Source organism: Hyperolius riggenbachi, chromosome 3 (assembly GCF_040937935.1).
Source record: "Hyperolius riggenbachi isolate aHypRig1 chromosome 3, aHypRig1.pri, whole genome shotgun sequence".
In the NCBI taxonomy this organism is placed as follows: Eukaryota; Metazoa; Chordata; class Amphibia; order Anura; family Hyperoliidae; genus Hyperolius; species Hyperolius riggenbachi.
Window position 1 is genome coordinate 83,422,277 of NC_090648.1, and position 21,518 is coordinate 83,443,794.

General features: G+C 48.9%; 19 non-coding genes across 19 annotated transcripts; all 19 read right to left on the reverse strand.

Moving 5' to 3' along the window:
• Positions 1–481: 481 nt before the first annotated feature.
• Positions 482–554, reverse strand: TRNAR-ACG (transfer RNA arginine (anticodon ACG)). Its single transcript has one exon. It is a non-coding gene; the product is annotated as a tRNA-Arg (tRNA).
• Positions 555–1,500: 946 nt separating this feature from the next.
• TRNAH-GUG (transfer RNA histidin (anticodon GUG)) lies at positions 1,501–1,572 on the reverse strand. Its single transcript has one exon. It is a non-coding gene; the product is annotated as a tRNA-His (tRNA).
• Positions 1,573–1,580: 8 nt separating this feature from the next.
• TRNAR-ACG (transfer RNA arginine (anticodon ACG)) lies at positions 1,581–1,653 on the reverse strand. Its single transcript has one exon. It is a non-coding gene; the product is annotated as a tRNA-Arg (tRNA).
• A 1,030-nt stretch (positions 1,654–2,683) lies between these two features.
• On the reverse strand, positions 2,684–2,756 carry TRNAR-ACG (transfer RNA arginine (anticodon ACG)). Its single transcript has one exon. It is a non-coding gene; the product is annotated as a tRNA-Arg (tRNA).
• Positions 2,757–3,782: 1,026 nt separating this feature from the next.
• Positions 3,783–3,855, reverse strand: TRNAR-ACG (transfer RNA arginine (anticodon ACG)). The gene has a single exon. It is a non-coding gene; the product is annotated as a tRNA-Arg (tRNA).
• Positions 3,856–4,805: 950 nt separating this feature from the next.
• Positions 4,806–4,877, reverse strand: TRNAH-GUG (transfer RNA histidin (anticodon GUG)). The gene has a single exon. It is a non-coding gene; the product is annotated as a tRNA-His (tRNA).
• Positions 4,878–4,885: 8 nt separating this feature from the next.
• Positions 4,886–4,958, reverse strand: TRNAR-ACG (transfer RNA arginine (anticodon ACG)). Its single transcript has one exon. It is a non-coding gene; the product is annotated as a tRNA-Arg (tRNA).
• Positions 4,959–5,904: 946 nt separating this feature from the next.
• On the reverse strand, positions 5,905–5,976 carry TRNAH-GUG (transfer RNA histidin (anticodon GUG)). The gene has a single exon. It is a non-coding gene; the product is annotated as a tRNA-His (tRNA).
• An 8-nt stretch (positions 5,977–5,984) lies between these two features.
• On the reverse strand, positions 5,985–6,057 carry TRNAR-ACG (transfer RNA arginine (anticodon ACG)). Its single transcript has one exon. It is a non-coding gene; the product is annotated as a tRNA-Arg (tRNA).
• Positions 6,058–11,200: 5,143 nt separating this feature from the next.
• TRNAR-ACG (transfer RNA arginine (anticodon ACG)) lies at positions 11,201–11,273 on the reverse strand. Its single transcript has one exon. It is a non-coding gene; the product is annotated as a tRNA-Arg (tRNA).
• A 1,030-nt stretch (positions 11,274–12,303) lies between these two features.
• TRNAR-ACG (transfer RNA arginine (anticodon ACG)) lies at positions 12,304–12,376 on the reverse strand. Its single transcript has one exon. It is a non-coding gene; the product is annotated as a tRNA-Arg (tRNA).
• Positions 12,377–13,406: 1,030 nt separating this feature from the next.
• Positions 13,407–13,479, reverse strand: TRNAR-ACG (transfer RNA arginine (anticodon ACG)). The gene has a single exon. It is a non-coding gene; the product is annotated as a tRNA-Arg (tRNA).
• Positions 13,480–14,429: 950 nt separating this feature from the next.
• On the reverse strand, positions 14,430–14,501 carry TRNAH-GUG (transfer RNA histidin (anticodon GUG)). Its single transcript has one exon. It is a non-coding gene; the product is annotated as a tRNA-His (tRNA).
• A 1,111-nt stretch (positions 14,502–15,612) lies between these two features.
• Positions 15,613–15,685, reverse strand: TRNAR-ACG (transfer RNA arginine (anticodon ACG)). The gene has a single exon. It is a non-coding gene; the product is annotated as a tRNA-Arg (tRNA).
• Positions 15,686–16,715: 1,030 nt separating this feature from the next.
• On the reverse strand, positions 16,716–16,788 carry TRNAR-ACG (transfer RNA arginine (anticodon ACG)). Its single transcript has one exon. It is a non-coding gene; the product is annotated as a tRNA-Arg (tRNA).
• Positions 16,789–17,818: 1,030 nt separating this feature from the next.
• Positions 17,819–17,891, reverse strand: TRNAR-ACG (transfer RNA arginine (anticodon ACG)). Its single transcript has one exon. It is a non-coding gene; the product is annotated as a tRNA-Arg (tRNA).
• A 1,030-nt stretch (positions 17,892–18,921) lies between these two features.
• Positions 18,922–18,994, reverse strand: TRNAR-ACG (transfer RNA arginine (anticodon ACG)). Its single transcript has one exon. It is a non-coding gene; the product is annotated as a tRNA-Arg (tRNA).
• A 1,030-nt stretch (positions 18,995–20,024) lies between these two features.
• On the reverse strand, positions 20,025–20,097 carry TRNAR-ACG (transfer RNA arginine (anticodon ACG)). Its single transcript has one exon. It is a non-coding gene; the product is annotated as a tRNA-Arg (tRNA).
• A 1,030-nt stretch (positions 20,098–21,127) lies between these two features.
• On the reverse strand, positions 21,128–21,200 carry TRNAR-ACG (transfer RNA arginine (anticodon ACG)). Its single transcript has one exon. It is a non-coding gene; the product is annotated as a tRNA-Arg (tRNA).
• Between the last annotated feature and the right edge of the window lie 318 nt (positions 21,201–21,518).

Here is a 21,518-nt window from a genome sequence, read left to right on the forward strand (position 1 = left end):
AGTTGTCTGTGCAGAACAATGTCAAAGCAGAGTTGTCCTTTAATCATTGCTAGCAGCCATCAGAAGTATGGGCGCCAAGGTGAATTGATGCTCAAGTGCTCTGTGTAATAGGTCTTTTTCTTGCGCGGGTTTCTTGGGAAAGGAAGGTGGTGAAAGTTGACCTAGGCTTAGCAAGGGACTGGCAACTGGTGAGGCCAAGATGTCATGTGAGGATGGTGTTTGTGAAGATGTTTGAAGATGCTACAAAGGTCCATAGCAGAGAAAGTTTTCTCTCGGCGAAAGGCAAAATGTTGTAGTGAAGAAGTGAAGCAAGCAGAGCCTAAGGTTCCTGAATGCTTTAGAAAGTCAGTAGATTGGTTGCAAGCTGAAGAAAAAGTCGCAGAGGAAGAAAGTAAAGAGCCTGCTGTGACCCGGATTCGAACCGGGGTTGCTGCGGCCACAACGCAGAGTACTAACCACTATACGATCACGGCATGTTTCCTGAGCCAGGTAGGAGTCGAACCTACAATCTTCTGATCCGTAGTCAGACGCGTTATCCATTGCGCCACTGGCCCTGCTGCTGACATATGCATAGCACGTTTTCCTTGCGGCCACAAGGAAAGTGGGCCTCGTTGAAGTGCCCTATTCCACTGAACATCTTCTGTAGCGAGAACTTCTTTGAGAGATAATCTCTATTAAAATGTCATGAATTTGCTGTCTCTGAGTCCAGATATTCACAATGCTGTTCTAAAAGCTTGAAGAAGGTTGCAAGAGGAGTGCAGAAAGCAGCCCGCCGTAAACCGTATTCACACCAGGTTGCTTGCAGCCACAACAAAGAGTACTAGCCACTATAGGATCAGGGCACATTTTGTATGCTAGTCCTAGCGTTATTCACACATTTCTTAAGGTGATGTTGTTGCAGCTGCACCGAGTGTAGTTAGTGCCAATGGGAAAGTTGCTGGGTGTGAAGACAAGGAGTGAAGCCAAGCAGTATGGAAAGGGTCCTCTGTCTGGGCAGCTGTCTGTTGTGAGTGGGGCACGGCGGGCTAAGTTCTTCTATCTCCTTCTAGGAACAAAATCCTGAAAGCATTATCTCTGCATGATTGATCAGGGTCTGCTGTTAAAGTTGTCTGTGCAGAACAATGTCAAAGCAGAGTTGTCCTTTAAGCATTGCTAGCAGCCATCAGAAGTATGGGCGCCAAGGTGAATTGATGCTCAAGTGCTCTGTGTAATAGGTCTTTTTCTTGCGCGGGTTTCTTGGGAAAGGCAAGTGGTGAAAGTTGACCTAGGCTTAGCAAGGGACTGGCAACTGGTGAGGCCAAGATGTCATGTGAGGATGGTGTTTGTGAAGATGTTTGAAGATGCTACAAAGGTCCATAGCAGAGAAAGTTTTCTCTCGGCGAAAGGCAAAATGTTGTAGTGAAGAAGTGAAGCAAGCAGAGCCTAAGGTTCCTGAATGCTTTAGAAAGTCAGTAGATTGGTTGCAAGCGGAAGAAAAAGTCACAGAGGAAGTAAAGAGCCTGCCGTGACCCGGATTCGAACCGGGGTTGCTGCGGCCACAACGCAGAGTACTAACCACTATACGATCACGGCATGTTTCCTGAGCCAGGTAGGAGTCGAACCTACAATCTTCTGATCCGTAGTCAGACACGTTATCCATTGCGCCACTGGCCCTGCTGCTGACATATGCATAGCACGTTTTCCTTGCGGCCACAAGGAAAGTGGGCCTCGTTGAAGTGCCCTATTCCACTGAACATCTTCTGTAGCGAGAACTTCTTTGAGAGATAATCTCTATTAAAATGTCATGAATTTGCTGTCTCTGAGTCCAGATATTCACAATGCTGTTCTAAAAGCTTGAAGAAGGTTGCAAGAGGAGTGCAGAAAGCAGCCCGCCGTAAACCGTATTCACACCAGGTTGCTTGCAGCCACAACAAAGAGTACTAGCCACTATAGGAGCAGGGCACATTTTGTATGCTAGTCCTAGCGTTATTCACACATTTCTTAAGGTGATGTTGTTGCAGCTGCACCGAGTGTAGTTAGTGCCAATGGGAAAGTTGCTGGGTGTGAAGACAAGGAGTGAAGCCAAGCAGTATGGAAAGGGTCCTCTGTCTGGGCAGCTGTCTGTTGTGAGTGGGGCACGGCGGGCTAAGTTCTTCTATCTCCTTCTAGGAACAAAATCCTGAAAGCATTATCTCTGCATGATTGATCAGGGTTTGCTGTTAAAGTTGTCTGTGCAGAACAATGTCAAAGCAGAGTTGTCCTTTAAGCATTGCTAGCAGCCATCAGAAGTATGGGCGCCAAGGTGAATTGATGCTCAAGTGCTCTGTGTAATAGGTCTTTTTCTTGCGCGGGTTTCTTGGGAAAGGCAGGTGGTGAAAGTTGACCTAGGCTTAGCAAGGGACTGGCAACTGGTGAGGCCAAGATGTCATGTGAGGATGGTGTTTGTGAAGATGTTTGAAGATGCTACAAAGGTCCATAGCAGAGAAAGTTTTCTCTCGGCGAAAGGCAAAATGTTGTAGTGAAGAAGTGAAGCAAGCAGAGCCTAAGGTTCCTGAATGCTTTAGAAAGTCAGTAGATTGGTTGCAAGCTGAAGAAAAAGTCGCAGAGGAAGAAAGTAAAGAGCCTGCCGTGACCCGGATTCAAACCAGGGTTGCTGCGGCCACAACGCAGAGTATTAACCACTATACGATCACGGCATGTTTCCTGAGGCAGGTAGGAGTCGAACCTATGATCTTCTGATCCGTAGTCAGACGCGTTATCCATTGCGCCACTGGCCCTGCTGCTGACATATGCATAGCACGTTTTCCTTGGGGCCACAAGGAAAGTGGGCCTCGTTGACGTGCCCTATTTCACTGAACATCTTCTGTAGCGATAACTTCTTTGAGAGATAATCTCTATTAAAATGTCATGAATTTGCTGTCTCTGAGTCCAGATATTCACAATGCTGTTCTAAAAGCTTGAAGAAGGTTGCAAGAGGAGTGCAGAAAGCAGCCCGCCGTAAACCGTATTCACACCAGGTGGCTTGCAGCCACAACAAAGAGTACTAGCCACTATAGGATCAGGGCACATTTTGTATGCTAGTCCTAGCGTTATTCACACATTTCTTAAGGTGATGTTGTTGCAGCTGCACCGAGTGTAGTTAGTGCCAATGGGAAAGTTGCTGGGTGTGAAGACAAGGAGTGAAGCCAAGCAGTATGGAAAGGGTCCTCTGTCTGGGCAGCTGTCTGTTGTGAGTGGGGCACTGCGGGCTAAGTTCTTCTATCTCCTTCTAGGAACAAAATCCTGAAAGCATTATCTCTGCATGATTGATCAGGGTCTGCTGTTAAAGTTGTCTGTGCAGAACAATGTCAAAGCAGAGTTGTCCTTTAAGCATTGCTAGCAGCCATCAGAAGTATGGGCGCCAAGGTGAATTGATGCTCAAGTGCTCTGTGTAATAGGTCTTTTTCTTGCGCGGGTTTCTTGGGAAAGGCAAGTGGTGAAAGTTGACCTAGGCTTAGCAAGGGACTGGCAACTGGTGAGGCCAAGATGTCATGTGAGGATGGTGTTTGTGAAGATGTTTGAAGATGCTACAAAGGTCCATAGCAGAGAAAGTTTTCTCTCGGCGAAAGGCAAAATGTTGTAGTGAAGAAGTGAAGCAAGCAGAGCCTAAGGTTCCTGAATGCTTTAGAAAGTCAGTAGATTGGTTGCAAGCGGAAGAAAAAGTCACAGAGGAAGTAAAGAGCCTGCCGTGACCCGGATTCGAACCGGGGTTGCTGCGGCCACAACATAGAGTACTAACCACTATACGATCACGGCATGTTTCCTGAGCCAGGTAGGAGTCGAACCTACAATCTTCTGATCCGTAGTCAGACGCGTTATCCATTGCACCACTGGCCCTGCTGATGACATATGCATAGCACGTTTTCCTTGCGGCCACAAGGAAAGTGGGCCTCGTTGAAGTGCCCTATTCCACTGAACATCTTCTGTAGCGAGAACTTCTTTGAGAGATAATCTCTATTAAAATGTCATGAATTTGCTGTCTCTGAGTCCAGATATTCACAATGCTGTTCTAAAAACTTGAAGAAGGTTGCAAGAGGAGTGCAGAAAGCAGCCCGCCGTAAACCGTATTCACACCAGGTTGCTTGCAGCCACAACAAAGAGTACTAGCCACTATAGGAGCAGGGCACATTTTGTATGCTAGTCCTAGCGTTATTCACACATTTCTTAAGGTGAAGTTGTTGCAGCTGCACCGAGTGTAGTTAGTGCCAATGGGAAAGTTGCTGGGTGTGAAGACAAGGAGTGAAGCCAAGCAGTATGGAAAGGGTCCTCTGTCTGGGCAGCTGTCTGTTGTGAGTGGGGCACGACGGGCTAAGTTCTTCTATCTCCTTCTAGGAACAAAATCCTGAAAGCATTATCTCTGCATGATTGATCAGGGTTTGCTGTTAAAGTTGTCTGTGCAGAACAATGTCAAAGCAGAGTTGTCCTTTAAGCATTGCTAGCAGCCATCAGAAGTATGGGCGCCAAGGTGAATTGATGCTCAAGTGCTCTGTGTAATAGGTCTTTTTCTTGCGCGGGTTTCTTGGGAAAGGCAGATGGTGAAAGTTGACCTAGGCTTAGCAAGGGACTGGCAACTGGTGAGGCCAAGATGTCATGTGAGAATGGTGTTTGTGAAGATGTTTGAAGATGCTACAAAGGTCCATAGCAGAGAAAGTTTTCTCTCGGCGAAAGGCAAAATGTTGTAGTGAAGAAGTGAAGCAAGCAGAGCCTAAGGTTCCTGAATGCTTTAGAAAGTCAGTAGATTGGTTGCAAGCTGAAGAAAAAGTCGCAGAGGAAGAAAGTAAAAAGCCTGCCGTGACCCGGATTCAAACCGGGGTTGCTGCGGCCACAACGCAGAGTACTAACCACTATACGATCACGGCATGTTTCCTGAGCCAGGTAGGAGTCGAACCTACAATCTTCTGATCCGTAGTCAGACGCGTTATCCATTGCGCCACTGGCCCTGCTGCTGACATATGCATAGCACGTTGTCCTTGCGGCCACAAGGAAAGTGGGCCTCGTTGAAGTGCCCTATTCCACTGAACATCTTCTGTAGCGAGAACTTCTTTGAGAGATAATCTCTATTAAAATGTCATGAATTTGCTGTCCCTGAGTCCAGATATTCACAATGCTGTTCTAAAAGCTTGAAGAAGGTTGCAAGAGGAGTGCAGAAAGCAGCCCGCCGTAAACCGTATTCACACCAGGTTGCTTGCAGCCACAACAAAGAGTACTAGCCACTATAGGATCAGGGCACATTTTGTATGCTAGTCCTAGCGTTATTCACACATTTCTTAAGGTGATGTTGTTGCAGCTGCACCGAGTGTAGTTAGTGCCAATGGGAAAGTTGCTGGGTGTGAAGACAAGGAGTGAAGCCAAGCAGTATGGAAAGGGTCCTCTGTCTGGGCAGCTGTCTGTTGTGAGTGGGGCACGGCGGGCTAAGTTCTTCTATCTCCTTCTAGGAACAAAATCCTGAAAGCATTATCTCTGCATGATTGATCAGGGTCTGCTGTTAAAGTTGTCTGTGCAGAACAATGTCAAAGCAGAGTTGTCCTTTAAGCATTGCTAGCAGCCATCAGAAGTATGGGCGCCAAGGTGAATTGATGCTCAAGTGCTCTGTGTAATAGGTCTTTTTCTTGCGCGGGTTTCTTGGGAAAGGCAAGTGGTGAAAGTTGACCTAGGCTTAGCAAGGGACTGGCAACTGGTGAGGCCAAGATGTCATGTGAGGATGGTGTTTGTGAAGATGTTTGAAGATGCTACAAAGGTCCATAGCAGAGAAAGTTTTCTCTCGGCGAAAGGCAAAATGTTGTAGTGAAGAAGTGAAGCAAGCAGAGCCTAAGGTTCCTGAATGCTTTAGAAAGTCAGTAGATTGGTTGCAAGCGGAAGAAAAAGTCACAGAGGAAGTAAAGAGCCTGCCGTGACCCGGATTCGAACCGGGGTTGCTGCGGCCACAACGCAGAGTACTAACCACTATACGATCACGGCATGTTTCCTGAGCCAGGTAGGAGTCGAACCTACAATCTTCTGATCCGTAGTCAGACACGTTATCCATTGCGCCACTGGCCCTGCTGCTGACATATGCATAGCACGTTTTCCTTGCGGCCACAAGGAAAGTGGGCCTCGTTGAAGTGCCCTATTCCACTGAACATCTTCTGTAGCGAGAACTTCTTTGAGAGATAATCTCTATTAAAATGTCATGAATTTGCTGTCTCTGAGTCCAGATATTCACAATGCTGTTCTAAAAGCTTGAAGAAGGTTGCAAGAGGAGTGCAGAAAGCAGCCCGCCGTAAACCGTATTCACACCAGGTTGCTTGCAGCCACAACAAAGAGTACTAGCCACTATAGGAGCAGGCAGTGGCGTCCCTACAATAGAGCGCAGGGGGGGCGGGGCGCACCGGGTGTCAGACACCCAGGGGGGTGTCGCCACGACCCCCCACAGCAGCACAATCGGAGGGGGAAGCAGGGCTAGAAGGAGAGGCTGTGGAGGCAGCGGTGGGGAGGGGGGAAATATCCCCCCCCTCCCTCACCTGGGACCCCTCCTTCTGCCTCTCTCTCCCCCTCCAGGAAAGCGGCGATAAGTGCGGGGCGGCCGGAGGCAGGGCCGCCCCTGGGCGAGTGCTGTGGTGTGGGTGCATTGCACCCAGGCGCCGGGCTGTGCTTGCCCCCAGTCTGGTCTTCACCGGTGCCCTCTGCCTCCCCCTCGGTCGCCGCTCTCTCCCCCTGGCCGCCTGCAGCATCAGACCTCATCAGCGGGCGACCAGATAGACGGGCGCCGGCGCTAGGACCTAGCGGACACCGCTCATGCGGAAGTGACATCACTTCCGCATAGCGGTGCGCCCGCCGCCCGCTCTAAGGTCGGGTCGTCCACTGATAGAGAGGTCTGCTGCTGCTGGAAGGTGAGGGGTCCCTGTCACTCACCCTCTACCTAGCCTGGGGGCACCTGTCACTCACTGGGGTCCCTGTCACTCACTACCTACCTAGCCTGGGGGCACCTGTCACTCACTGGGGGTCCCTGTCACTCACTACCTACCTAGCCTGGGGGCACCTGTCACTTACTGGGGGTCCCTGTCACCCACTACCTACCTAGCCTGGGGGCACCTGTCACTCACTGGGGGCACCTGTCACTCACTACCTACCTAGCCTGGGGGCACCTGTCACTCACTGGGGGTCCCTGTCACTCACTACTTACCTAGCCTGGGGGCACCTGTCACTCACTGGGGGTCCCTGTCACTCACTACCTACCTAGCCGGGGGGCACCTGTCACTCACTGGGGGTCCCTGTCACTCACTACCTACCTAGCCTGGGGGCACCTGTCACTTACTGGGGGTCCCTGTCACCCACTACCTACCTAGCCTGGGGGCACCTGTCACTCACTGGGGGTCCCTGTCACTCACTACCTACCTAGCATGGGGGCACCTGTCACTCACTGGGGGTCCCTGTCACTCACTACTTACCTAGCCTGGGGGCACCTGTCACTCACTGGGGGTCCCTGTCACTCACTACCTACCTAGCCTGGGGGCACCTGTCACTCACTGGGGGTCCCTGTCACTCACTACCTACCTAGCCTGGGGGCACCTGTCACTTACTGGGGGTCCCTGTCACCCACTACCTACCTAGCCTGGGGGCACCTGTCACTCACTGGGGGTCCCTGTCACTCACTACCTACCTAGCCTGGGGGCACCTGTCACTTACTGGGGGTCCCTGTCACTCACTACCTACCTAGCCTGGGGGCACCTGTCACTCACTGGGGGTCCCTGTCACTCACTACCTACCTAGCCTGGGGGCACCTGTAACCCACTGGGGGCACCTGTCACTCACTACCTACCTAGCCTGGGGGCACCTGTCACTCACTGGGAGTCCCTGTCACTCACTACCTACCTAGCCTGGGGGCACCTGTCACTCACTACCTACCTAGCCTGGGGGCACCTGTCACTCACTGCCTAGCTAGCCTGGGGGCACCTGTCACTCACTGGGGGTCCCTGTCACTCTCTACCTAGCTAGCCTGGGGGCACCTGTCACTCACTGGGGGGTCCCTGTCACTCACTACCCACCTAGCCGGGGGGCACCTGTCACTCACTGGGGGTCCCTGTCACTCACTACCTAGCTAGCCTGGGGGCACCTGTCACTCACTGGGGGTCCCTGTCACTCACTACCTAGCTAGCCTGGGGGCACCTGTCACTCAATGGGGGGTCCCTGTCACTCACTACCTAGCTAGCCTGGGGGCACCTGTCACTCACTGGGGGGTCCCTGTCACTCACTACCTACCTAGCCTGGGGGCACCTGTCACTCACTACCTAAAGGGCTCCCTGTCACTCACTACCTAAAGGGCTCCCTGTCACTCACTACCTAAAGGGGGTCCCTGTCACTCACTACCTAAAGGGGGTCCAGGCTGGCTACATATACTGGGGACACTGGCTGTTTGTCATTATGTGCATTTACTGGTGAAAAGCTGTCTCTTATTATGTGCATTTGCTGGTGAAAAGCTGTCTCTTATTATGTGCATTTACTGGTGAAAAACGGTTTCTTATTATGTGCATTTACTGGTGAAAAGCGGTTTCTTATTATGTGCATTTACTGGTGAAAAGTGGTCTCTTATTATGTGCATTTACTGGTGAAAAGCGGTCTCTTATTATGTGCATTTACTGGTGAAAAGCGGTCTCCTATTATGTGCATTTACTAGTGAAAAGCGGTCTCTTATTATGTGCATTTACTGGTGAAAAGCGGCTTCTTATTATGCGCATTTACTGGTGAAAGGCTGTCTGTCATTACGTGCATTTACTGGTGAAACGCTGTCTCTTATGTGCATTTAGTGGGGTAATTTTGTCAGTAAAAATAATCTTTTGTCCGTAAATTTTTAGTTATTTGTCAGTAAAAAATAACGTGAAAGGTTGGCAACACTGGCAGGCTGTGTGGCGCAACGGGAAAGATACAGGCAGCCCACCTCACACTTGGGCTTGGCGGGGGGAGGAGCCGACGATAGCGAGCGAGAGTAGGGTGGCCGCAGGCAGCCATAAATACGCAGTGTGTGACTGTGTCGCACTCGCAGAGCCTCTCAGCCTGAATCAGTCCAGAGACTCGCAGGCAGCCAAAGCCAGCCAGGAGCAAGCCCATGGAAGAGGGGTAGGAATGGAGTATCGCATGCATGCGTAAAGAGGTGGAAGGTGTGGGTGTGATGAGGCAGGACATGGGTGTGGTTATGTGGTTGGGCGCGGTTAATTTAACCACTCCCATAGGCGCCAGAGAAAATCTTGCACCCAGGTGCCAGGCACCCCAGGCTCTCACCCCTGGGCGTATGGACAATTACTTACTTGATTTCCGCGTTCCAAGCGTGGAGCGCAGCGTCATGATGACGTTACAGGTCTCCGTCTTCAATGCCGCCCACTGTGCTTCCTGATTAGCGGAAGCACAGTGGGCGACATTGGAGGCGGAGACCTGTAACGTCATGACACTTGGATCTCCCCACCGCTACCTCCACAGCCCCTCCATCTAGCCCTGCTTCCCCCTCCTGGGGCACCTACACAGGGGGCAACTATACTAGCTTACTGGGGGCAACTATACTAGCCATACTGGGGGCAACTATACCAGCTATACTGGGGCAACTATACTAGCCATACTGGGGGCAACTATACTAGCCATACTGGGGGCAACTATACTAGCTTACTGGGGGCAACTATACTAGCCATACTGGGGGCAACTATACCAGCTTTACTGGGGGCAACTAAACTATACTAGCTATACTGGGGGCAACCAAACTATACTAGCTATACTGGCTGGGGCAACTATACTAGCTATACTGGGGGCAGCTATCCTGGCTGGGGGGCAACTATACTAGCTATACTGGCTGGGGGCAACTATACTAGCTGTACTAGCTGGGGGCAACTATACTAGCTGTACTGGCTGGGGGCAACTATACTAGCTATACTGTCTGGGGGCAACTACACTAGCTATACTGGCTGGGGCGACCATACTAGCTATACTGGGGCAACTATACTAACTTCATTGGGGGCAACTAGCTACACTGGGGGCAACTGTACTAGCTATACTGGGGGCAGCTATACTGGGGGCAACTATATTACCTACACTAAGGGCAACTATACTAGGTATTTTGGGGGCAACTATACTAGCTATACTGGGGCCGCTATTCTGGAGGGGGAAGAGAGAGGCAGAAGGAGGGTCCCAGGTGAGGGAGGGGGGGATATGTCCCCCCTCCCCACCGCTGCCTCTACAGCCCCTCCATCTAGCCCTGCTTCCCCCTCCTGGGGGTACAGCCTCCATATCACTCTCATCCCGGGTTCACTTTAAATTAGTTAGCTCCGCCCTCATCTGGTCATGGCCATGCCCATTTTCCACCACAGCGCGCTTTGCGCGCCGCAATTTATAGCCACGCCCATTTTTTTTTTTGGGGGGGGGTGTCTTTTAATACCCAGCACCGGGTGTCAAATGCCCTAGGTACGCCACTGGGAGCAGGGCACATTTTGTATGCTAGTCCTAGCGTTATTCACACATTTCTTAAGGTGATGTTGTTGCAGCTGCACCGAGTGTAGTTAGTGCCAATGGGAAAGTTGCTGGGTGTGAAGACAAGGAGTGAAGCCAAGCAGTATGGAAAGGGTCCTCTGTCTGGGCAGCTGTCTGTTGTGAGTGGGGCACAGTGGGCTAAGTTCTTCTATCTCCTTCTAGGAACAAAATCCTGAAAGCATTATCTCTGCATGATTGATCAGGGTCTGCTGTTAAAGTTGTCTGTGCAGAACAATGTCAAAGCAGAGTTGTCCTTTAAGCATTGCTAGCAGCCATCAGAAGTATGGGCGCCAAGGTGAATTGATGCTCAAGTGCTCTGTGTAATAGGTCTTTTTCTTGCGCGGGTTTCTTGGGAAAGGAAGGTGGTGAAAGTTGACCTAGGCTTAGCAAGGGACTGGCAACTGGTGAGGCCAAGATGTCATGTGAGGATGGTGTTTGTGAAGATGTTTGAAGATGCTACAAAGGTCCATAGCAGAGAAAGTTTTCTCTCGGCGAAAGGCAAAATGTTGTAGTGAAGAAGTGAAGCAAGCAGAGCCTAAGGTTCCTGAATGCTTTAGAAAGTCAGTAGATTGGTTGCAAGCGGAAGAAAAAGTCACAGAGGAAGTAAAGAGCCTGCCGTGACCCGGATTCGAACCGAGGTTTGCTGCAGCCACAACGCAGAGTACTAACCACTATACGATCACAGCATGTTTCCTGAGCCAGGTAGGAGTCGAACCTACAATCTTCTGATCCGTAGTCAGACGCATTATCCATTGCGCCACTGGCCCTGCTGCTGACATATGCATAGCACGTTTTCCTTGCGGCCACAAGGAAAGTGGGCCTCGTTGAAGTGCCCTATTCCACTGAACATCTTCTGTAGCGAGAACTTCTTTGAGAGATAATCTCTATTAAAATGTCATGAATTTGCTGTCTCTGAGTCCAGATATTCACAATGCTGTTCTAAAAGCTTGAAGAAGGTTGCAAGAGGAGTGCAGAAAGCAGCCCGCCGTAAACCGTATTCACACCAGGTTGCTTGCAGCCACAACAAAGAGTACTAGCCACTATAGGATCAGGGCACATTTTGTATGCTAGTCCTAGCGTTATTCACACATTTCTTAAGGTGATGTTGTTGCAGCTGCACCGAGTGTAGTTAGTGCCAATGGGAAAGTTGCTGGGTGTGAAGACAAGGAGTGAAGCCAAGCAGTATGGAAAGGGTCCTCTGTCTGGGCAGCTGTCTGTTGTGAGTGGGGCACGGCGGGCTAAGTTCTTCTATCTCCTTCTAGGAACAAAATCCTGAAAGCATTATCTCTGCATGATTGATCAGGGTCTGCTGTTAAAGTTGTCTGTGCAGAACAATGTCAAAGCAGAGTTGTCCTTTAAGCATTGCTAGCAGCCATCAGAAGTATGGGCGCCAAGGTGAATTGATGCTCAAGTGCTCTGTGTAATAGGTCTTTTTCTTGCGCGGGTTTCTTGGGAAAGGCAAGTGGTGAAAGTTGACCTAGGCTTAGCAAGGGACTGGCAACTGGTGAGGACAAGATGTCATGTGAGGATGGTGTTTGTGAAGATGTTTGAAGATGCTACAAAGGTCCATAGCAGAGAAAGTTTTCTCTCGGCGAAAGGCAAAATGTTGTAGTGAAGAAGTGAAGCAAGCAGAGCCTAAGGTTCCTGAATGCTTTAGAAAGTCAGTAGATTGGTTGCAAGCTGAAGAAAAAGTCACAGAGGAAGAAAGTAAAGAGCCTGCCGTGCCCCGGATTCGAACTGGGGTTGCTGCGGCCACAACGCAGAGTACTAACCACTATACGATCACGGCATGTTTCCTGAGCCAGGTAGGAGTCGAACCTACAATCTGCTGATCCGTAGTCAGAAGCGTTATCCATTGCGCCACTGGCCCTGCTGCTGACATATGCATAGCACGTTTTCCTTGCGGCCACAAGGAAAGTGGGCCTCGTTGAAGTGCCCTATTCCACTGAACATCTTCTGTAGCGAGAACTTCTTTGAGAGATAATCTCTATTAAAATGTCATGAATTTGCTGTCTCTGAGTCCAGATATTCACAATGCTGTTCTAAAAGCTTGAAGAAGGTTGCAAGAGGAGTGCAGAAAGCAGCCCGCCGTAAACCGTATTCACACCAGGTTGTTTGCAGCCACAACAAAGAGTACTAGCCACTATAGGATCAGGGCACATTTTGTATGCTAGTCCTAGCGTTATTCACACATTTCTTAAGGTGATGTTGTTGCAGCTGCACCGAGTGGAGTTAGTGCCAATGGGAAAGTTGCTGGGTGTGAAGACAAGGAGTGAAGCCAAGCAGTATGGAAAGGGTCCTCTGTCTGGGCAGCTGTCTGTTGTGAGTGGGGCACGGCGGGCTAAGTTCTTCTATCTCCTTCTAGGAACAAAATCCTGAAAGCATTATCTCTGCATGATTGATCAGGGTCTGCTGTTAAAGTTGTCTGTGCAGAACAATGTCAAAGCAGAGTTGTCCTTTAAGCATTGCTAGCAGCCATCAGAAGTATGGGCGCCAAGGTGAATTGATGCTCAAGTGCTCTGTGTAATAGGTCTTTTTCTTGCGCGGGTTTCTTGGAAAAGGCAAGTGGTGAAAGTTGACCTAGGCTTAGCAAGAGACTGGCAACTGGTGAGGCCAAGATGTCATGTGAGGAAGGTATTTGTGAAGATGTTTGAAGATGCTACAAAGGTCCATAGCAGAGAAAGTTTTCTCTCGGCGAAAGGCAAAATGTTGTAGTGAAGAAGTGAAGCAAGCAGAGCCTAAGGTTCCTGAATGCTTTAGAAAGTCAGTAGATTGGTTGCAAGCTGAAGAAAAAGTCGCAGAGGAAGAAAGTAAAGAGCCTGCTGTGACCCGGATTCGAACCGGGGTTGCTGCAGCCACGACGCAGAGTACTAACCACTATACGATAACGGCATGTTTCCTGAGCCAGGTAGGAGTCAAACCTACCATCTTCTGATCCGTAGTCAGACGCGTTATCCATTGCGCCACTGGCCCTGCTGCTGACATATGCATAGCACGTTTTCCTTGCGGCCACAAGGAAAGTGGGCCTCGTTGAAGTGCCCTATTCCACTGAACATCTTCTGTAGCGAGAACTTCTTTGAGAGATAATCTCTATTAAAATGTCATGAATTTGCTGTCTCTGAGTCCAGATATTTACAATGCTGTTCTAAAAGCTTGAAGAAGGTTGCAAGAGGAGTGCAGAAAGCAGCCCGCCGTAAACCGTATTCACACCAGGTTGCTTGCAGCCACAACAAAGAGTACTAGCCACTATAGGATCAGGGCACATTTTGTATGCTAGTCCTAGCGTTATTCACACATTTCTTAAGGTGATGTTGTTGCAGCTGCACCGAGTGTAGTTAGTGCCAATGGGAAAGTTGCTGGGTGTGAAGACAAGGAGTGAAGCCAAGCAGTATGGAAAGGGTCCTCTGTCTGGGCAGCTGTCTGTTGTGAGTGGGGCACGGCGGGCTAAGTTCTTCTATCTCCTTCTAGGAACAAAATCCTGAAAGCATTATCTCTGCATGATTGATCAGGGTCTGCTGTTAAAGTTGTCTGTGCAGAACAATGTCAAAGCAGAGTTGTCCTTTAAGCATTGCTAGCAGCCATCAGAAGTATGGGCGCCAAGGTGAATTGATGCTCAAGTGCTCTGTGTAATAGGTCTTTTTCTTGCGCGGGTTTCTTGGGAAAGGCAAGTGGTGAAAGTTGACCTAGGCTTAGCAAGAGACTGGCAACTGGTGAGGCCAAGATGTCATGTGAGGATGATATTTGTGAAGATGTTTGAAGATGCTACAAAGGTCCATAGCAGAGAAAGTTTTCTCTCGGCGAAAGGCAAAATGTTGTAGTGAAGAAGTGAAGCAAGCAGAGCCTAAGGTTCCTGAATGCTTTAGAAAGTCAGTAGATTGGTTGCAAGCTGAAGAAAAAGTCGCAGAGGAAGAAAGTAACGAGCCTGCCGTGACCCGGATTCGAACCGGGGTTGCTGCGGCCACAACGCAGAGTACTAACCACTATACGATCACGGCATGTTTCCTGAGCCAGGTAGGAGTCAAACCTACAATCTTCTGAACCGTACTCAGACGCGTTATCCATTGCGCCACTGGCCCTGCTGCTGACATATGCATAGCACGTTTTCCTTGCGGCCACAAGGAAAGTGGGCCTCGTTGAAGTGCCCTATTCCACTGAACATCTTCTGTAGCGAGAACTTCTTTGAGAGATAATCTCTATTAAAATGTCATGAATTTGCTGTCCCTGAGTCCAGATATTCACAATGCTGTTCTAAAAGCTTGAAGAAGATTGCAAGAGGAGTGCAGAAAGCAGCCCGCCGTAAACCGTATTCACACCAGGTTGCTTGCAGCCACAACAAAGAGTACTAGCCACTATAGGATCAGGGCACATTTTGTATGCTAGTCCTAGCGTTATTTACACATTTCTTAAGGTGATGTTGTTGCAGCTGCACCGAGTGTAGTTAGTGCCAATGGGAAAGTTGCTGGGTGTGAAGACAAGGAGTGAAGCCAAGCAGTATGGAAAGGGTCCTCTGTCTGGGCAGCTGTCTGTTGTGAGTGGGGCACGGCGGGCTAAGTTCTTCTATCTCCTTCTAGGAACAAAATCCTGAAAGCATTATCTCTGCATGATTGATCAGGGTCTGCTGTTAAAGTTGTCTGTGCAGAACAATGTCAAAGCAGAGTTGTCCTTTAAGCATTGCTAGCAGCCATCAGAAGTATGGGCGCCAAGGTGAATTGATGCTCAAGTGCTCTGTGTAATAGGTCTTTTTCTTGCGCGGGTTTCTTGGGAAAGGCAAGTGGTGAAAGTTGACCTAGGCTTAGCAAGAGACTGGCAACTGGTGAGGCCAAGATGTCATGTGAGGATGGTATTTGTGAAGATGTTTGAAGATGCTACAAAGGTCCATAGCAGAGAAAGTTTTCTCTCGGCGAAAGGCAAAATGTTGTAGTGAAGAAGTGAAGCAAGCAGAGCCTAAGGTTCCTGAATGCTTTAGAAAGTCAGTAGATTGGTTGCAAGCTGAAGAAAAAGTCGCAGAGGAAGAAAGTAAAGAGCCTGCCGTGACCCGGATTCGAACCAGGGTTGCTGTGGCCACAACGCAGAGTACTAACCACTATACGATCACGGCATGTTTCCTGAGCCAGGTAGGAGTCGAACCTACAATCTTCTGATCCGTAGTCAGACACGTTATCCATTGCGCCACTGGCCCTGCTGCTGACATATGCATAGCTTGTTTTCCTTGCGGCCACAAGGAAAGTGGGCCTCGTTGAAGTGCCCTATTCCACTGAACATCTTCTGTAGCGAGAACTTCTTTGAGAGATAATCTCTATTAAAATGTCATGAATTTGCTGTCCCTGAGTCCAGATATTCACAATGCTGTTCTAAAAGCTTGAAGAAGGTTGCAAGAGGAGTGCAGAAAGCAGCCCGCCGTAAACCGTATTCACACCAGGTTGCTTGCAGCCACAACAAAGAGTACTAGCCACTATAGGATCAGGGCACATTTTGTATGCTAGTCCTAGCGTTATTCACACATTTCTTAAGGTGATGTTGTTGCAGCTGCACCGAGTGTAGTTAGTGCCAATGGGAAAGTTGCTGGGTGTGAAGACAAGGAGTGAAGCCAAGCAGTATGGAAAGGGTCCTCTGTCTGGGCAGCTGTCTGTTGTGAGTGGGGCACGGCGGGCTAAGTTCTTCTATCTCCTTCTAGGAACAAAATCCTGAAAGCATTATCTCTGCATGATTGATCAGGGTCTGCTGTTAAAGTTGTCTGTGCAGAACAATGTCAAAGCAGAGTTGTCCTTTAAGCATTGCTAGCAGCCATCAGAAGTATGGGCGCCAAGGTGAATTGATGCTCAAGTGCTCTGTGTAATAGGTCTTTTTCTTGCGCGGGTTTCTTGGGAAAGGCAAGTGGTGAAAGTTGACCTAGGCTTAGCAAGAGACTGGCAACTGGTGAGGCCAAGATGTCATGTGAGGATGGTATTTGTGAAGATGTTTGAAGATGCTACAAAGGTCCATAGCAGAGAAAGTTTTCTCTCGGCGAAAGGCAAAATGTTGTAGTGAAGAAGTGAAGCAAGCAGAGCCTAAGGTTCCTGAATGCTTTAGAAAGTCAGTAGATTGGTTGCAAGCTGAAGAAAAAGTCGCAGAGGAAGAAAGTAAAGAGCCTACCGTGACCCAGATTCGAACCGGGGTTGCTGCGGCCACAACGCAGAGTACTAACCACTATACGATCACGGCATGTTTCCTGAGCCAGATAGGAGTCGAACCTACAATCTTCTGATCCGTAGTCAGACGCGTTATCCATTGCGCCACTGGCCCTGCTGCTGTCATGTGCATAGCACGTTTTCCTTGCGGCCACAAGGAAAGTGGGCCTCGTTGAAGTGCCCTATTCCACTGAACATCTTCTGTAGCGAGAACTTCTTTGAGAGATAATCTCTATTAAAATGTCATGAATTTGCTGTCTCTGAGTCCAGATATTCACAATGCTGTTCTAAAAGCTTGAAGAAGGTTGCAAGAGGAGTGCAGAAAGCAGCCCGCCGTAAACCGTATTCACACCAGGTTGCTTGCAGCCACAACAAAGAGTACTAGCCACTATAGGATCAGGGCACATTTTGTATGCTAGTCCTAGCGTTATTCACACATTTCTTAAGGTGATGTTGTTGCAGCTGCACCGAGTGTAGTTAGTGCCAATGGGAAAGTTGCTGGGTGTGAAGACAAGGAGTGAAGCCAAGCAGTATGGAAAGGGTCCTCTGTCTGGGCAGCTGTCTGTTGTGAGTGGGGCACGGCGGGCTAAGTTCTTCTATCTCCTTCTAGGAACAAAATCCTGAAAGCATTATCTCTGCATGATTGATCAGGGTCTGCTGTTAAAGTTGTCTGTGCAGAACAATGTCAAAGCAGAGTTGTCCTTTAAGCATTGCTAGCAGCCATCAGAAGTATGGGCGCCAAGGTGAATTGATGCTCAAGTGCTCTGTGTAATAGGTCTTTTTCTTGCGCGGGTTTCTTGGGAAAGGCAAGTGGTGAAAGTTGACCTAGGCTTAGCAAGAGACTGGCAACTGGTGAGGCCAAGATGTCATGTGAGGATGGTATTTGTGAAGATGTTTGAAGATGCTACAAAGGTCCATAGCAGAGAAAGTTTTCTCTCGGCGAAAGGCAAAATGTTGTAGTGAAGAAGTGAAGCAAGCAGAGCCTAAGGTTCCTGAATGCTTTAGAAAGTCAGTAGATTGGTTGCAAGCTGAAGAAAAAGTCGCAGAGGAAGAAAGTAAAGAGCCTGCCGTGACCCGGATTCGAACCGGGGTTGCTGTGGCCACAACGCAGAGTACTAACCACTATACGATCACGGCATGTTTCCTGAGCCAGGTAGGAGTCGAACCTACAATCTTCTGATCCGTAGTCAGACGCGTTATCCATTGCGCCACTGGCCCTGCTGCTGACATATGCATAGCTTGTTTTCCTTGCGGCCACAAGGAAAGTGGGCCTCGTTGAAGTGCCCTATTCCACTGAACATCTTCTGTAGCGAGAACTTCTTTGAGAGATAATCTCTATTAAAATGTCATGAATTTGCTGTCCCTGAGTCCAGATATTCACAATGCTGTTCTAAAAGCTTGAAGAAGGTTGCAAGAGGAGTGCAGAAAGCAGCCCGCCGTAAACCGTATTCACACCAGGTTGCTTGCAGCCACAACAAAGAGTACTAGCCACTATAGGATCAGGGCACATTTTGTATGCTAGTCCTAGCGTTATTCACACATTTCTTAAGGTGATGTTGTTGCAGCTGCACCGAGTGTAGTTAGTGCCAATGGGAAAGTTGCTGGGTGTGAAGACAAGGAGTGAAGCCAAGCAGTATGGAAAGGGTCCTCTGTCTGGGCAGCTGTCTGTTGTGAGTGGGGCACGGCGGGCTAAGTTCTTCTATCTCCTTCTAGGAACAAAATCCTGAAAGCATTATCTCTGCATGATTGATCAGGGTCTGCTGTTAAAGTTGTCTGTGCAGAACAATGTCAAAGCAGAGTTGTCCTTTAAGCATTGCTAGCAGCCATCAGAAGTATGGGCGCCAAGGTGAATTGATGCTCAAGTGCTCTGTGTAATAGGTCTTTTTCTTGCGCGGGTTTCTTGGGAAAGGCAAGTGGTGAAAGTTGACCTAGGCTTAGCAAGAGACTGGCAACTGGTGAGGCCAAGATGTCATGTGAGGATGGTATTTGTGAAGATGTTTGAAGATGCTACAAAGGTCCATAGCAGAGAAAGTTTTCTCTCGGCGAAAGGCAAAATGTTGTAGTGAAGAAGTGAAGCAAGCAGAGCCTAAGGTTCCTGAATGCTTTAGAAAGTCAGTAGATTGGTTGCAAGCTGAAGAAAAAGTCGCAGAGGAAGAAAGTAAAGAGCCTACCGTGACCCAGATTCGAACCGGGGTTGCTGCGGCCACAACGCAGAGTACTAACCACTATACGATCACGGCATGTTTCCTGAGCCAGATAGGAGTCGAACCTACAATCTTCTGATCCGTAGTCAGACGCGTTATCCATTGCGCCACTGGCCCTGCTGCTGTCATGTGCATAGCACGTTTTCCTTGCGGCCACAAGGAAAGTGGGCCTCGTTGAAGTGCCCTATTCCACTGAACATCTTCTGTAGCGAGAACTTCTTTGAGAGATAATCTCTATTAAAATGTCATGAATTTGCTGTCTCTGAGTCCAGATATTCACAATGCTGTTCTAAAAGCTTGAAGAAGGTTGCAAGAGGAGTGCAGAAAGCAGCCCGCCGTAAACCGTATTCACACCAGGTTGCTTGCAGCCACAACAAAGAGTACTAGCCACTATAGGATCAGGGCACATTTTGTATGCTAGTCCTAGCGTTATTCACACATTTCTTAAGGTGATGTTGTTGCAGCTGCACCGAGTGTAGTTAGTGCCAATGGGAAAGTTGCTGGGTGTGAAGACAAGGAGTGAAGCCAAGCAGTATGGAAAGGGTCCTCTGTCTGGGCAGCTGTCTGTTGTGAGTGGGGCACGGCGGGCTAAGTTCTTCTATCTCCTTCTAGGAACAAAATCCTGAAAGCATTATCTCTGCATGATTGATCAGGGTCTGCTGTTAAAGTTGTCTGTGCAGAACAATGTCAAAGCAGAGTTGTCCTTTAAGCATTGCTAGCAGCCATCAGAAGTATGGGCGCCAAGGTGAATTGATGCTCAAGTGCTCTGTGTAATAGGTCTTTTTCTTGCGCGGGTTTCTTGGGAAAGGCAAGTGGTGAAAGTTGACCTAGGCTTAGCAAGAGACTGGCAACTGGTGAGGCCAAGATGTCATGTGAGGATGGTATTTGTGAAGATGTTTGAAGATGCTACAAAGGTCCATAGCAGAGAAAGTTTTCTCTCGGCGAAAGGCAAAATGTTGTAGTGAAGAAGTGAAGCAAGCAGAGCCTAAGGTTCCTGAATGCTTTAGAAAGTCAGTAGATTGGTTGCAAGCTGAAGAAAAAGTCGCAGAGGAAGAAAGTAAAGAGCCTACCGTGACCCAGATTCGAACCGGGGTTGCTGCGGCCACAACGCAGAGTACTAACCACTATACGATCACGGCATGTTTCCTGAGCCAGATAGGAGTCGAACCTACAATCTTCTGATCCGTAGTCAGACGCGTTATCCATTGCGCCACTGGCCCTGCTGCTGTCATGTGCATAGCACGTTTTCCTTGCGGCCACAAGGAAAGTGGGCCTCGTTGAAGTGCCCTATTCCACTGAACATCTTCTGTAGCGAGAACTTCTTTGAGAGATAATCTCTATTAAAATGTCATGAATTTGCTGTCTCTGAGTCCAGATATTCACAATGCTGTTCTAAAAGCTTGAAGAAGGTTGCAAGAGGAGTGCAGAAAGCAGCCCGCCGTAAACCGTATTCACACCAGGTTGCTTGCAGCCACAACAAAGAGTACTAGCCACTATAGGATCAGGGCACATTTTGTATGCTAGTCCTAGCGTTATTCACACATTTCTTAAGGTGATGTTGTTGCAGCTGCACCGAGTGTAGTTAGTGCCAATGGGAAAGTTGCTGGGTGTGAAGACAAGGAGTGAAGCCAAGCAGTATGGAAAGGGTCCTCTGTCTGGGCAGCTGTCTGTTGTGAGTGGGGCACGGCGGGCTAAGTTCTTCTATCTCCTTCTAGGAACAAAATCCTGAAAGCATTATCTCTGCATGATTGATCAGGGTCTGCTGTTAAAGTTGTCTGTGCAGAACAATGTCAAAGCAGAGTTGTCCTTTAAGCATTGCTAGCAGCCATCAGAAGTATGGGCGCCAAGGTGAATTGATGCTCAAGTGCTCTGTGTAATAGGTCTTTTTCTTGCGCGGGTTTCTTGGGAAAGGCAAGTGGTGAAAGTTGACCTAGGCTTAGCAAGAGACTGGCAACTGGTGAGGCCAAGATGTCATGTGAGGATGGTATTTGTGAAGATGTTTGAAGATGCTACAAAGGTCCATAGCAGAGAAAGTTTTCTCTCGGCGAAAGGCAAAATGTTGTAGTGAAGAAGTGAAGCAAGCAGAGCCTAAGGTTCCTGAATGCTTTAGAAAGTCAGTAGATTGGTTGCAAGCTGAAGAAAAAGTCGCAGAGGAAGAAAGTAAAGAGCCTGCCGTGACCCGGATTCGAACCGGGGTTGCTGTGGCCACAACGCAGAGTACTAACCACTATACGATCACGGCATGTTTCCTGAGCCAGGTAGGAGTCGAACCTACAATCTTCTGATCCGTAGTCAGACGCGTTATCCATTGCGCCACTGGCCCTGCTGCTGACATATGCATAGCTTGTTTTCCTTGCGGCCACAAGGAAAGTGGGCCTCGTTGAAGTGCCCTATTCCACTGAACATCTTCTGTAGCGAGAACTTCTTTGAGAGATAATCTCTATTAAAATGTCATGAATTTGCTGTCCCTGAGTCCAGATATTCACAATGCTGTTCTAAAAGCTTGAAGAAGGTTGCAAGAGGAGTGCAGAAAGCAGCCCGCCGTAAACCGTATTCACACCAGGTTGCTTGCAGCCACAACAAAGAGTACTAGCCACTATAGGATCAGGGCACATTTTGTATGCTAGTCCTAGCGTTATTC